Source organism: Neophocaena asiaeorientalis, unplaced genomic scaffold (genome assembly GCF_003031525.2).
Source record: "Neophocaena asiaeorientalis asiaeorientalis breed wild unplaced genomic scaffold, Neophocaena_asiaeorientalis_V1.1 scaffold147, whole genome shotgun sequence".
Lineage (NCBI taxonomy): Eukaryota > Metazoa > Chordata > Mammalia > Artiodactyla > Phocoenidae > Neophocaena > Neophocaena asiaeorientalis.
The window spans coordinates 5,794,220-5,807,956 of record NW_020173758.1 but is presented as its reverse complement, the minus strand read 5'-3'; the positions used below and the strand labels follow the sequence as shown (position 1 = coordinate 5,807,956).

The window sequence follows — 13,737 nt, the reverse complement described above, 5'->3', positions numbered from 1 at the left end:
AGTTTAGGAACCTACCTATGATTTGGACTGGATCCTCTTACCTAACACAAATCATTAAAACTTACCAAATGTTCAATTCTTCCAGATTCCTTCAATATCTGGCTACAACCCTCTAAACTAAGCTTTCCAAACTCTGTGCTTCCTGTGTTCAGAAACTAAAATCTGACCACCCAGATTCCTTTTGTGTGCTGCACTGGCCTTTAATCCCAGGATCAGAAGAAGCCCTATGAGCTAAAGCCCAATCACTTCATATAAAACTTGAAGGACTCAAGGACTCATCACCATAGAGACCACGCATGGGTTGGATTTTTCCCCGGACAAGCCATTGTCTGGGCCAGTAAGGAATCTTGGCAAGATACTGGGTCACATATGCCCTTACATGAGAGGTAACCAAGGCTGTGGAACACATCACCAAGAGCATCAACATCTTACTTCAAGGAACACAGTGAGTGGTGTTCCACCAACTTCTTAGAATTCATTGGACTGGTTACTCTCAGGTGCAGCTCTTAAGGTTATTTACTTTAGTATAAACTTTCATATTAATACTTCTTATCTTCATTTCAGGCATTCCTTTTTTAAGATATCTGATGTCCAGGACTCTAAAACAACTGAACATTTCTATCACCTCTCCATAAATGGTTCAACTGATTTTGAAGAAATAGTACCAAAAAGAGATCTTAAGGGGTTATTTCTTGGACCCTGCTTGACCCTCCTCAAGAGGTTTATTCTCACCTCTGAACTGTTCAGCAAAAAAGGATATTCATTCATCTTCAACAAAAGAGACAATGTTGAAATTCACCTGAGCCCTATGTTCTTGGAGAAGAGCAGCAGTTAAGAAATCCCCCACCCCCCATCAACATTTTGTGTTCCAGGAAAGGGCTTCCTGCAAAGAACCAAAGAACCATCCTTCCCCATACGACTTACATAAGACTCACTGTTCACTCTTTTTTTTATTTTTGTTTTTTTCAGTTCATAAGCAAAGGAAAGCTTTATTCTTTGATCAAAGAATTGGAGAGGTATGAGCTTGCATTCTAGAGTTCACACTCTCCTGTTGACTCTTTCCCACGACTCTTGTAAGACGTAAGGATAACTCCACTATCTACCTGTGACACGGCCAAACATACACCTTTCCTTTTTTGTATGAACCTACTGAGAAGGCCCAACAGAACCTCCTACTTCTTGTTCTTTGTCTTGTGATTAGATGAGATTAGAACTTTCTGCACCCTGAAACTAGCTGTGATGGCTAATTTTATGTGTCAACTTAATTGGGATAATTGGATAGCTGGGAAAACATTATTTCTGTGTGTGTCTGTGAGGGTGTTTCCGGAAAAGAGTAGCATTTAAATTGTTGAACTGGGTAAAGCAGATGGCCCTTCCCAATGTGGGTGGGCTGGGTGGAAGTCATCCAATTCTTTAAAAGCCAAATAGAACAAAAAGGTGGAGGATGGGTGAGTCCCCTCTCTCTGCTTGAGATGAGACCTCCATCTTCTTCTGTCCTCAGATGTGAGAGTTCTTGGTTCTCGGGCTTTTGGAATCGGCACTTACACCACCAACCCCCTGATTCTCAGGTCTTTGGACACAATCTGAATTATACCACCAGATTTCCTGGTTCTCTAGCTTGGAGATGGCAGGTTGTGGGACTTCTCAGCCTCCATAACTGTGTGAGTCCATTTCTATAGTATATCTCCTCTAATATCTATCTATATACACTGTTGGTTCTGTTTTTGTTGTTGTTGTTTTGGAGAGCCCTGACTAATACACTAGCTATCCACAAGGAAATAAACATATCCTGTTAAGCTGACTGATACCTTCTCTGTTTGCAAACAACTCCAACTGTAGATCACTCTATCTACAACTTGTTTACGCTTCTCTATGAAATTTTAAGGCAAAGCCATCTCTGAGATACTCTGATCTTTGGATCTGGGGTACTCTCCCTATTGCAATAGCTTGAATAAAGTTAATACCCTTACCTATCCAGTTTTTGTCTTTGTTAATAGCAAAAGGGATTTTGTAGATGTATTTAGGGTCTTTAATCAGTTGACTTTAAGACAGGGAGATTATCCCTGGAGGGCCAAACCTAGTCAGGTGGGCCTTTAAAAGCAGAGAGTTTTCCCTGGCTAGTCACAGGAGATCAGAGAGATGTGCTTTGGCTGGCCTACAGGAAAGCAAGCGTCCATACTGTGAACTGCCTATGGGTACTACGTGGCAAGGAATTGCAGGAGGCCTCTAGGAGCTGAGAGTGGCCCCCAGCAGATACCCAGCCAGACACTGGGGGCTTCAGTTTTTCAACTGCAAGGAACTGAGTTCTGCCAACAATGTGAATGGGCTTGGAAAAGTTCCTCAAACCCGAGGAGAACTACAACCTGACCAACACCCTGATTTCACTCTGTGAGACTCAGAGAACCCAGCCACATCATGTTGGACTTCCGACCTACAGAATTGTGAGTTAATAAATGGGTGTTGTTTTAGGCTATTACATTTGTGGTAATTTTTTTACACAGCAATAGAACTCTAATGGAACCCCGTACAAACCATTTTGTATCTTCACTGATCTGTACCTCTCTCCTTCCTCAGTGGTTAATACCTCTATCTATGCTATGATCCTGCCCCCTTCTGCACCCTCATCCACAGACAGCTGACTCCATTGAATGCTCTTATTGCTACTCTTCCTCTGTGGTTCATACCCTTCAACATACAAACAGGGTTAAATCTCTCCTATTAAAAGCAACAACAACAATAAACAAAAAAGCCCTCATTTGACCTTATCTTCCACTGATCTTCTCTTCCCTTTGCTATCTACTGATTTGAAAGAACACTCGTCTTGATGTGAAACTTGATGTTTCTACTTCCTTACCTCTTACTTACCACTGATCCATTATAGGAGGGCTTTCAACCAAACACACTATTAACATTGTCCTCAGTAAGGTCACCAGTGACCTCAGTTTTGCTAAACTTAGTAGATACTTGATCTCTTTGTGCGTTTTACCGTGATACTCTTCTGGTTTCCTTAAGGCCACTCTCTTGTCTCTTTCCCTTATTTCTCTGAGTAGTCCTTTGATCCTTCTCAGCCTTCTTTATAGGGGTGCTCTTCCTCTACCCACTCCATATATTAACATTAATAGCTCAAATTTCTAGGGGTTTTGCGAGGTCTGCAGGCACCTACAAATCTCACACACGCTGGGTTTTACTGGGATTCACTTCTCATAAACAAGTTCACTTTGCTGGCTGCTGCAGTGGCTCTGCTGTGTGATCTCCTTCGCATCACCTCTCATGCTCCCAACTGCACACGAGCCTCCCAATGGTGGCTGCCCTGCTCTTCCAAACATCACACCCACTTCCAGTACTGCCACCTTCTTTCAGCAGATAGAAATAGAATCTAGGAGCTCCCACCTCGCTGCCTCCTATTCAAACTGGGCAGTTACCAGAAGCAAACGAAGCAAACTGAGGGTCTGCTATGAGGGATGCAATGCCTCTTTCCCTCTTCTTCTTCTTCTTACTTTGAACATCTTTATTGGAGTATAATTGCTTTACAGTGGTGTGTTATCCCTCATTTTATCTGCAGTTAGAGGAAGTCCCTAGCTAGTGCTGCTTGTTTCCTGCTTGAAAACCTTTAGGGAAAATCTTTCTGCATTTCTTGCAGTCTTCTCTCTCCAGAACTCAGACATCCATAACCATGGAGAAAAATGGAAATAGAGTTGATTGACAAGCACCGAACTGTTCTCAAAATTCTGTTCCCCTCTATGGCAAAGGCGTTCTTACTGAGTTTGTTCCTATGAAGCTCCCGAGACCATGGAGGACATCACTGTTGGGCCTCTTCTACTATTACATCAGATAAGCCTGGACACATTTGAATCTCTTTGCAGTGGTGACTAGGGCAGAACTTCTCAATTATCCTAGTGAAAAGACCAATTCTTTTCCCCTCGAATCATTTTGGATTGTACCTTGGTAAAACACAATAAAAAGCAGCTACTAAAAATGAAATAGAAATCACACTGATCAGGCAATGTCAGACTGCCATAAATTTTCCAAAGGCTTACTCTCGATGTCTGTTTTTCTCTATTTGCAGACCTGTAACACACAGTTCATTTCCCTGCACTGGCCTGCAGAGCATTCTGATTAAAACTGGTCTGTGAAGCAAAGGGACGCCAAGGCCCGAATGTCCTGCCTGTTATCTTGAACTGTGTCCTAGTTACTATTTTTCAGGATTTATTGTTTCTTCCAGCTTCTGGCGAACTGTATAGATGATGACCATCTTTCCTTCATTTGAACTCTCAGCTCTCAATTTGTTGGTGCCAAATTTTCTACTTTCTGAATATTTTAAAATCATAAACATTCCCCTAAGTCTCCTCTCTCTTTAGTTTATTGCTCTTTGGTAATGTTAACATCTCCACCAGAGAGTGTGAGAGGTATCTGCAGGGAATCAAATTGAATTGTCATAGAGAACAGACTTGTGGTTGCCAAGGGGGAGGAGGGTGGGAGAGGGAAGGAGGACTGAGAATGTGGGATTAGCAGATGTTAACTATCATATATAGGATGGATAAACAACAAGGTCCTTCTGTATAGCACAGGGAACTATATTCAATATTCTGTGATAAACCATAATGGAAAAGAATATAAAATAAAAAACAATGTCTATATGTGTATAACTGAGTCACTTTGCTGTACAGCAGAGATCGGCACACATTGTAAATCAACTATACAGCAATAAAAAAATTTTTTTTAAAGAATAACAGGGCTTCCCTGGTGGCGCAGTGGTTGAGAGTCCACCTGCCGATGCAGGGGACACGGGTTGGTGCCCCGGTCTGGGAAGATCCCACATGCCGCGGAGCGGCTGGGCCTGTGAGTCGTGGCCGCTGAGCCTGTGCTCCGCAATGGAAGAGGCCACAACAGTGAGAGGCCCGCGTACCGCAAAAAAAAAAGAATAACAAATTGAATTGTCAGTGTTTTGGGTAGCATCTCTTGCTAAAGCTTAGAGTTAAACAGATGTTTGAACACTAACTGTGAATTTCATTTTACTTCATAAAAATATTACTCTACACTTGATCTGAAGGATCTTCCTTCCCAGCAAGACTCAGAGTTGAGAAAACATAGAAATATTCATTTACTCAGGTGGTAGGTGGAGGGAGGTGGGGTGGGGATTGAACTCAGCTATGTCACTCTTTTCATCTAACATTCCAACAATTCTCTTTTCTTTCCCAGTTTTTTCCAACTCTTTATTGTGCAGAACAACTTAACCTCTAAAGCTTCTCTTTTTCCAGGCTCTGAATTTAGAATCATAATGACCTGAATCATAAAGTTGGGGACCAGGGTAGTGTACCCCAAAATGTGCCTTGGTGGCATATTGATTATTTTGAATTAAAGTTACTTAAGAGATAGCCAATGCAAGAGAGATACTCCGACCCTGCTTTCTGTCTCCCTGAAAGCAGGTGCACGCCCTGCATCTGGAGGTAGGACTCCCTTGTCCCCAGAATTCGAGGCCAAGAAGCCTGTATAAACAAAGATTGTTACTTCTTTAATTCACTACCCCGATCCCAAACTCTGTTTGGATTCTTCACTTACTGGGTGGGTATCTAAAACCTAAGTTTTTTTTGTCCTATCAATTCCTCACAAAATGTATTGTTTCTTTGTCTAAAAAGTATAAAAGCTGCCTACTTTGGCCACTTCTTAGTTCCCATTTTATGAGACCTCCATGCTCATGAATTAAAATTTGCTCCTTTTCTGTTGCTAACCTGTCTTGTGTCAATGTTATTATCAGTTCAGCCACAAGAACTCAAGATGAGTAGAGGGGGCAATTCCCCCCTCTCTAACAGTTGGCGAGTCAGGCAGGAGGCTGGCTGGACCTTGTTTCCTGCCTTAAAGCTGCTGCTGCAACTGAGAAATCCTGGACATTTGACAAAGGCCAGCAGAAGGTAAGATTTCTTACCACGTCAGCCTCCCAGATCTCTGCCTGCAAGGTCTGGTGGAAGGGAAAGTGGTGAAAGTCCCTTTTCTCTCTCAATTTAGATTAGTGGGAGAAAATATCTGTGGAGCTAGTCCCTTGGACTTAGCGACTCTTGGGGATTCTTTTCCTCCCAGAGAGGGTCACTTTTTCTTTGTCTCTGTCTATTGTGTTGTTTGTCATAATGAGGAAGAAACATAGGGCAGACCGCAGGCATAGGTCCTGTAAGTCTGCTTGCAAGCTGACTGTACAGACTGGTGAGTTAACAGTTCTCATCAGACTGGTGTCTATTTAGATAGACTTTGCTGTGGTTCCTATATATAAAAAACAGATGAGGTTTTTCCTTCTTCCTTGTTCTATGTCTGGAGAGTTGGCTTTGCGTCCAGTGAGAATATTCTCTCTGGTTTCCACCATGCAGAAGGTGCACTTACTAGGGTGCATCTGATGTCCCATTGAATAGACCAGGGTTCTGAGTCACGAAGTCACAATGAGCATGCTCTTTGTTTGGCCATCCCAGCTCTCAGGAGATTTTGTTATAAGGCGTCCAAGTTCATAAGGGGCCCTTTTTTTTTTCTTTTTTGGCTGCATTAGGTCTTCGTTGCTGCACATGGTTGCGGAGAGCGGGGCTACTCTTCATTTTGGTGCATGGGCTTCTCATTGCGGTGGCTTCTCTTGTTGCGGAGCACAGGCTCTAGGCACACGGGCTTCAGTAGTTGCGGCACATGGGCTCAGTTGCTCCGCGGCATGTGGGATCTTCCCAGACCAGGGCTGGAACCAGTGTCCCCTGCATTGACAGGCTCATTCTTAACCACTGCGCCACCAGGGAAGTCCCGTAAAGGGCCTTTATCAACTCAACCTTTGTTTCTTGTTAATGCTGGAAAAGTCCCATTCCAGTAGCAACTGCCTGATGACATAAATTAGTGGGTCTATGGCTGTGAGGAACCCCACATTTTTGTGGGACACGAGAGGCCCTGTTTCCACTGTACCATTCTTACTGCCTATAGTAATGAAAGGCTTTTACTTTCTTAGACTATCTCCGAGAGTGAACTTTCTGGATCTTGTGAGGGCTACATATTCTCTTGTGAGAATATGCCTCTTGCATCTTTGGCTAATTGACTATATTTTAAAGGATTTTTTTTTTTTTTGAGAGAGAGCTCTCATAAACAACCGTCACACTGGTACTTACGGGAGGATCAAACTGAAAGGAGAAAAAGATAAGTACAATAACTGGCCGTAAGGAATCCCTTATTAAGAAGAAAGAACAAAAATCAGACTGAAAACAAAAGTCCAACATAAATTCCCCTTCTTAAAAATTGCCCTGTCTCCTCAGCAATTCCCAGGCCCTCCTACAAATAATCGGGAAATAAATCAGCTGGAGTCCAATATTCAAGGGTTAATAGAAACAACTGTCTGTCTTGCAAATGTCTACACAACCAGCAGTACAACACTAGAAACAAGTCAAGGCCCATCTAACTTTACCAGTCCCAAGGCCTTGCCTGTTTCTCTCAAATTTCTCAATATCTTGTAGATATTATAACAGATCAAGATACTGGAGCAAAATTGTCCTGTTGAGAAAAAAAAAAATTACCTTAAGACTTATGACAACAGACAAATATACTACAAAACTCCTAAGAGAAAACTTACATTTTCTTTCTCGGTCCCTTAAAGTTATAAATCTTACCATGTCTTTGAAATGTAGACACAGCCCACATCCTCTGAGACTGAGCCCAGATTAGCTCAATTGGTAGATCTGAAACTAAAGGAAAGAAAAGGGAAAGAGGCCTTTTTCAACACAAGCTATTAAAAGTACTCTCTTGCCCAAATAGCCTCCTTAAAATTGCTTGTCAACAACAAATACAGATCTTAATAGTCTTCTCCACAAATAATAAAAGACTTTAGCCATCTGAAGGAATAATCCTAGCTATTCCAACTGTTATTTATAAACTAGTGAGTTTTGTATTGTACCTAAAGTTTTAAAATGGAAACTATGAGATCTCTTGTTGTGTCTTTCTATGTCTATATGTGTATGTTATAAATATGGTATCCTTCTACCTCTGCATGGTATTGCCAAAATTAATTTATGAGTTCTATTTAATTGACTTAAACAAACAAGCACTCATATAAAAAAATCTTTAAAATATAATAAAAACTAACTCAAATGTTTTTCAAGTTTATGTGATCTAGGATATTCTTTAGTAAATAAAAGCTAATTTTAAGCTTGTTTATTTAATTAATTCAGAATTAGCATTAAATATAATGCATATAAATAACTTTTGTTCTACCTGGGTTTGCTAGTCAAAGGGCAAATGTTTGTCTCTATTGCAAATTTTGTCAGAAAAATAAAACACTTGATAATGATTAACTGCTTTAATGTCTCATGAAATTTTCATGAGTAATCTATGTATGATTATTAAGAACAAATGAATTGGGCTTCCCTGGTGGCACAGTGGTTAAGAATCTGCCTGCCAATGCAGGGGACATGGGTTCGAGCCCTGGTCCAGGAAGATCCCACATGCCACAGAGCGACTAAGCCCGTGAACCACAACTACTGAGCCCACGTGACACAACTACTGAAGCCCACGCGCCACAACTACTGAAGCCCATGCACTTAGAGCCCATGCTCCACCACAAGAGAAGCCACCGCAATGAGAGGCTTGCATGCCCCAATGAAGAATAGTCCCTGCTTACCACAACTAGAGAAAGCCGTACGCAGCAACAAAGACACAACACAGCCAAAAATAAATGATTAAAAAAAAAAAAGAACAAATGAACTAAGTAGATGTAAATGAGATAAGACTTTTTAGGTGAACTTTTTAACAATAATTGTTTGATGATATGTCTACGTAATTTCCTAAATCTCTTTGGTAATTTACACCCTTTGAGTTTTGCTAAGTTAAATTAAATGATTGAAATTCATTGAATGTCTAGATGATTTCCAAATAAGATAAGATACTAAAACATTAATTGCCAAACAAGTCTAAGTTTACCTACTTTTGACCTCTTATTAGATAGACTAAGTATGTTTGGGTCTATTAGTAAATATGTTTTGTGCTTTATTGAAAGCTTGTACTATGAAGTAGTGTATGTTTCTAGAAATTATAAAATGTATTTATAAATTTGCCAAGACACAAAATTTTAATACAGTTCACAGTTGTTTACTTCTTTATTTTCACTAAAAAATTAAGATTTCAAAGGATTAAGAATTCTAACTAATATATGTGGTTAAAACCAACGGTGTAATAATAGAAATAGGATGTGTTTTTGGTAAGAAAATGTATAAGGTATGGAGATGTTTTTGTTAAAGAAATAGAAAGTGATTTTATCCTAAAGCTGGTTAATTCTAAATGGGAAGGAAAACAAGGGACAAACTAAAATGGGCATAAAAAGTTGTAAATATTTGTAAAGGAATCTTTAGAAAGGAATTTTTTGTTTGTTCGTTTTGTTTTGTTTTTTTTTTTGCGATACGCGGGCCTCTCATTGTTGTGGCCTCTCCCGTTGCGGAGCACAGGCTCCGGACGTGCAGGCTCAGCAGCCATGGCTCACAGGCCTAGCCGCTCTGCGGCATGTGGGATCTTCCCGGACTGGGGCTCGAACCCGTGTCCCCTGCATTGGCAGGCAGATTCTCAACCACTGCGCCACCAAGGAAGCCCCTAGAAAGGAATTTTATGTGTTGTCAGGACTGAATAAGATTGGAATGAATTTAATTAAGTAAATAAGTTTTAATGTCAAAAGTAAACTGGTGTAAAATGGAATTTTGTTTTTTCTCTGTTAAAAGAACAAAGTTGGGGTTTTTTTTCTCTTTTTTTCCCTATTGTTCTGCTCTTGACAATAAGAGATTATGAAAAATTGTTCTTTAAGTAATCTGCCTAGGGGAAGAAAAAAAAATCTTTTGTCTTGTCAAAATAATCACTTATGTTCTATGTTATCTTTATCAGTTCTTTGATTACTTAAGTAAACCAAGTCTTCTCAGTATTAAAAGAGATAAGTTTTGCTCTGGACTATGTAACCTTCTATATTTGCCTATGAAGTCTTTATTATTTTGGTTAAATATATGACTAAGCATTGTTTCACAGTGACCTATTTGACTAAGTGTTTTAAAACCTTTTTGATATTTTTGACAAAATTCCCCAAAATCAAATCTAAATGAGTCCTTTTGACTTAGAACTAACTTTGAGATATAAGGTATTTCAGAGGGCCCCTGAAATATCTCAAAGATTTGTTCTCTCTCCTTATAAAAATATATTAAATTAATTAGGTGCATTTGATATGTTAAATTACGTAGGAAGCATTGTCAAGAAGTAATGTTAAGCCTTCTTTATGTTGAGTCTGTATAGGTATGTAATATACGTGTTCCAGACACTATGTGAAATTCCTGAAAGTCTTATATGTCTTGGCATAAAATGTTGTTATCAAAATTGAGGCTCACACTAAAAGGACTGAACTTAAGTATCAGGGAAATGCTTTGACTTTCACTCAAAGGCAGCAACAACAGAATCTGTAAAGATCATGGCACAGGTAGATGAAGTCTATTCTACTTCTGCAAAAAAAATTGATCCCTTATTGCCCGACTTTTGCCATCCTGATGGCCTTATAACATGGCAACAGCCTGCTCCTGAATCAGAGAAATTAAGATGGATAAACAAGAGCTCTAAATTAAACAATGGTCAGGGCCATAGGAAACCCAAGATGGCTGCTTTGTTCTTCCAGCTTCCTGACAAACCTCATTTTTTGTTTTTGTTTTGCATTCCTTCACCCACCATAGTGCATTTAAGATGACTCAAGTTTTAAGTAGACATTGGTGGGAAGATTTCTATAAAATTGCAAAAACAGTCTACCAACAATGCCTGACCTGTCAGGTCCATAACCCTGGAGAAAAAACCAACTATTTTTGTCCCCAGAGGCCTCAGACCTCTTCCCTCTGGACCCTTTGAACACCTGCATTGGCCTTCATTCAACTGATACTTAGTATGAGTTATCAAAACATACTTATTATGATGTGTATGTTTTCCAGATGGGTTAAAGCCTCCCCTTGCTGCAAGTCCGATGCCCTCATAATAGCAAAAAAATGGAAAAATGTTTCCTACTTGGGTATACCTTCAACAGCCTTCAGTGATCAAGACACTGACTTCACTAGGCAATTCATAAGAGCCTTAACAAAAACCTTGCAAACTTCTTGGAATTATCACTGTCCCTATCACCCTCAGTCATCAGGCAAGGTTGACAGATCTAATGGAAAAACTGGACTCAAGCAGAACAAGGATTAATTACATAGGATTGAATGAACTGATGAATATGATTATAATTTCTATGACTTTTTGCCTCAAATATTACTGTTTTTTAAATCTTTTGTTTTCTAGATACTAGGAATTTTTTTAAGACTTACAGCAACTTAGTAAATTATACCTTTGTAAGCAGAATTGAAACATTTACCTTTTTCTCCATACCTCATCACTTCAGAATTCAGAAACTCTCAGTAAGTATTATTTTCTTGGCAATATAGTTATTGCATAAGTTCAATAAGAATCTGTTCTCCTTATAAAAGGACACAATTGGAAACATTTAGTTATATTACCAAGGCTTTGACTAGAATGTCATATATGAAACTCAGACATGTAGACTCAGATATGACTAGACAGCTTGAAGGAACTAAGGTTGACTTTATGGAGCCAATAAAGCCCCTTGGAAAATCAGCCTGGTACCTTACTTACAGGATTCCCGGCAGCCTTACCAGGTGAGTAAGGAAGGTCACTTCCTGGCAGGTGCAGGAACCTCAGGATATTTTGGGGACCTCAAAGAAGAGAGAAATTCACCCAAACCCATAGGTATTATAGGTGAGTCTGATGATGAGTCTTTGGTGTGGTTTCCAGGCCTTGAGAAGCATTTAAAGTTCAATCTGGAAATTCATTATGAAAAGTTCAAGCAGAGCAGATTTAAAAGAGCCTATATGGGGACTTTGCTGGTGGCGCAGTGGTTAAGAATCTGCCTGCCAATGCGGGGACACGGGTTCGATTCCTGGTCCAGGAGGATCCCACATGCCATGGAGCAACTAAGCCCATGTGCCACAACTACTGAGCCTGCGCTCTAGAGCCGCGAGTCTCAACTACTGAGCCCACGAGCCACAACTACGGAGCCCACGTGCTGTAACTACTGAAGCCTTTGCGCCTAGAGCCCGTGCTCTGCAACAAGAGAAGCCACTACAGTGAGAAGCCTGGGCACTGCAATGAAGAGTAGCCCCTGCTCACCGCAGCTAGAGAAAGCCCATGTGAGGCAACGAAGACACAATGCAGCCAAAAATTTTTAAAAATTAAAAAAAATTAAAAATAACAAAAGAGCCTACATGGCCAACCGCTATTCTTGCTGTACTTATATACATAATCAGACCAAGTTTATCAAATCTAAACTTATTTTGCAAACAAATCAGTCTTAATTTGGCTATCTTTGATAGAAATGAGGGTGATTTTAGAGAGAAAAATTATGTTTCAATAGAAACTATAATACACACTTGTGGATATTAGATTCTAGTGCTATTAATATTCCTTGAGGTTTTGTTATTTCCTGAAAACCTGGCTGGATCCTGAATTTTTCTAGTTTCCTCCAAAATCTGGCTATAACTCTCTAACATTTCCAGTCTTCTCCCATCCTTTTGATTTGGAATCATCGAGAACTAAAACTGCCTTTTTTCTGAAATCCTGCAAACTGAAGCTAGATGGCTTGATATAAACTTCAGAGAAATTACCACAAACAGCTTTTTAAACAATCCTTGTGCCTGTTTCTGTATGAGTCTCAGAAAGCTCACCTGAACACCAAATGACATCATCAGAGACATTTCAAACTGCAAAAGATGCATGACACTGACATCTAGAAATCTTTTTGACAGACTGCCCTCTGGGCTCAGAAACTGGCTTGTAATCTGCTCCAATCACTAACCATTGTTTTTTCTTTTGTTTCCATATAAATGCCTCTTATTAAAGGCCTCATTGTTTGTACCATAGGACTAGCTTTGGGAGCCCATCTGCATCACTGCCTCCTGAAATGAGATATAACTGTTTAACTGAACTGACCTCAGAACTAAGAAAATTATTCAGTGAAATGGAGGACTTTACTAACACTTTCCCTCTCTCTGCAGTCAGCAGTTCAGCTTTAATATGTGAGTCTTCCAGGTACGTTTCAGAGGGGGGAACTGTTGTGGCCCAGGGTAGGCTGTCCCAAAATGTGCTTCAGTGGCATATTGACTTTTTGAATTAAAGTTATTTAATAAATCTCTCATGTGAAAGGTGCACTCCTTGTATCTGGAGATAGAAGAACACCCTTAATAAGCTAGATATAAATTTTGGGGCCAAGAAGCTTGTATAAAAAACATTGTTACTTCTTTAATTCGCTACCCCAATCCCAAACTCTATTTAGATGCTTCACTCATTGGGCACCCAAAACCTAAGTTTTTTTGTCCTATCAATTCCTCACAAATTTTTTTTTTGTTTTGTCTAAAAAGTACAAAAACTGTCTGCTCTGGCCACTTTTTAGTTCCCATTTTTATGAGGCCTCCATGCTCATGAATTAAAATTTTTCTTTTTCTCCTGTTAATCTGTCTTGTGTCAATGTGATTATTAGGTCAGCCACAAGAACTCAAGAGGGGTAGAAGGGAAACTTGCCCCTCCCTGACAATAGAGACCCAAGATTCCTACAATTAAGGAGAAATGAGGAGGAGACAGTTATCTGCATAAGTTATATTTACAACTGTTTTCTTTTACATATAAATCTCTGAGTCATAAATGTGAAAGTCACGGTGGACCTCAAGTTTC

At 39.9% G+C, this 13,737-nt stretch overlaps 1 long non-coding RNA gene across 2 annotated transcripts in view; it reads left to right on the top strand.

The window, feature by feature from the left end:
- Positions 1-6,505, top strand: part of LOC112403626 (uncharacterized) — a 7,841-nt gene extending 1,336 nt beyond the window's left edge. The window contains exons 2-4 of one of the 2 annotated variants that reach the window (XR_003003944.1): positions 86-445; positions 565-2,441; positions 5,756-6,505. This is a non-coding gene — a long non-coding RNA (uncharacterized LOC112403626). Of the gene's footprint in view, positions 1-85; positions 446-564; positions 3,027-5,755 lie in introns of those variants that run through there. The other variant, XR_003003943.1, reaches the window with a different exon arrangement.
- Positions 6,506-13,737: the final 7,232 nt, after the last annotated feature.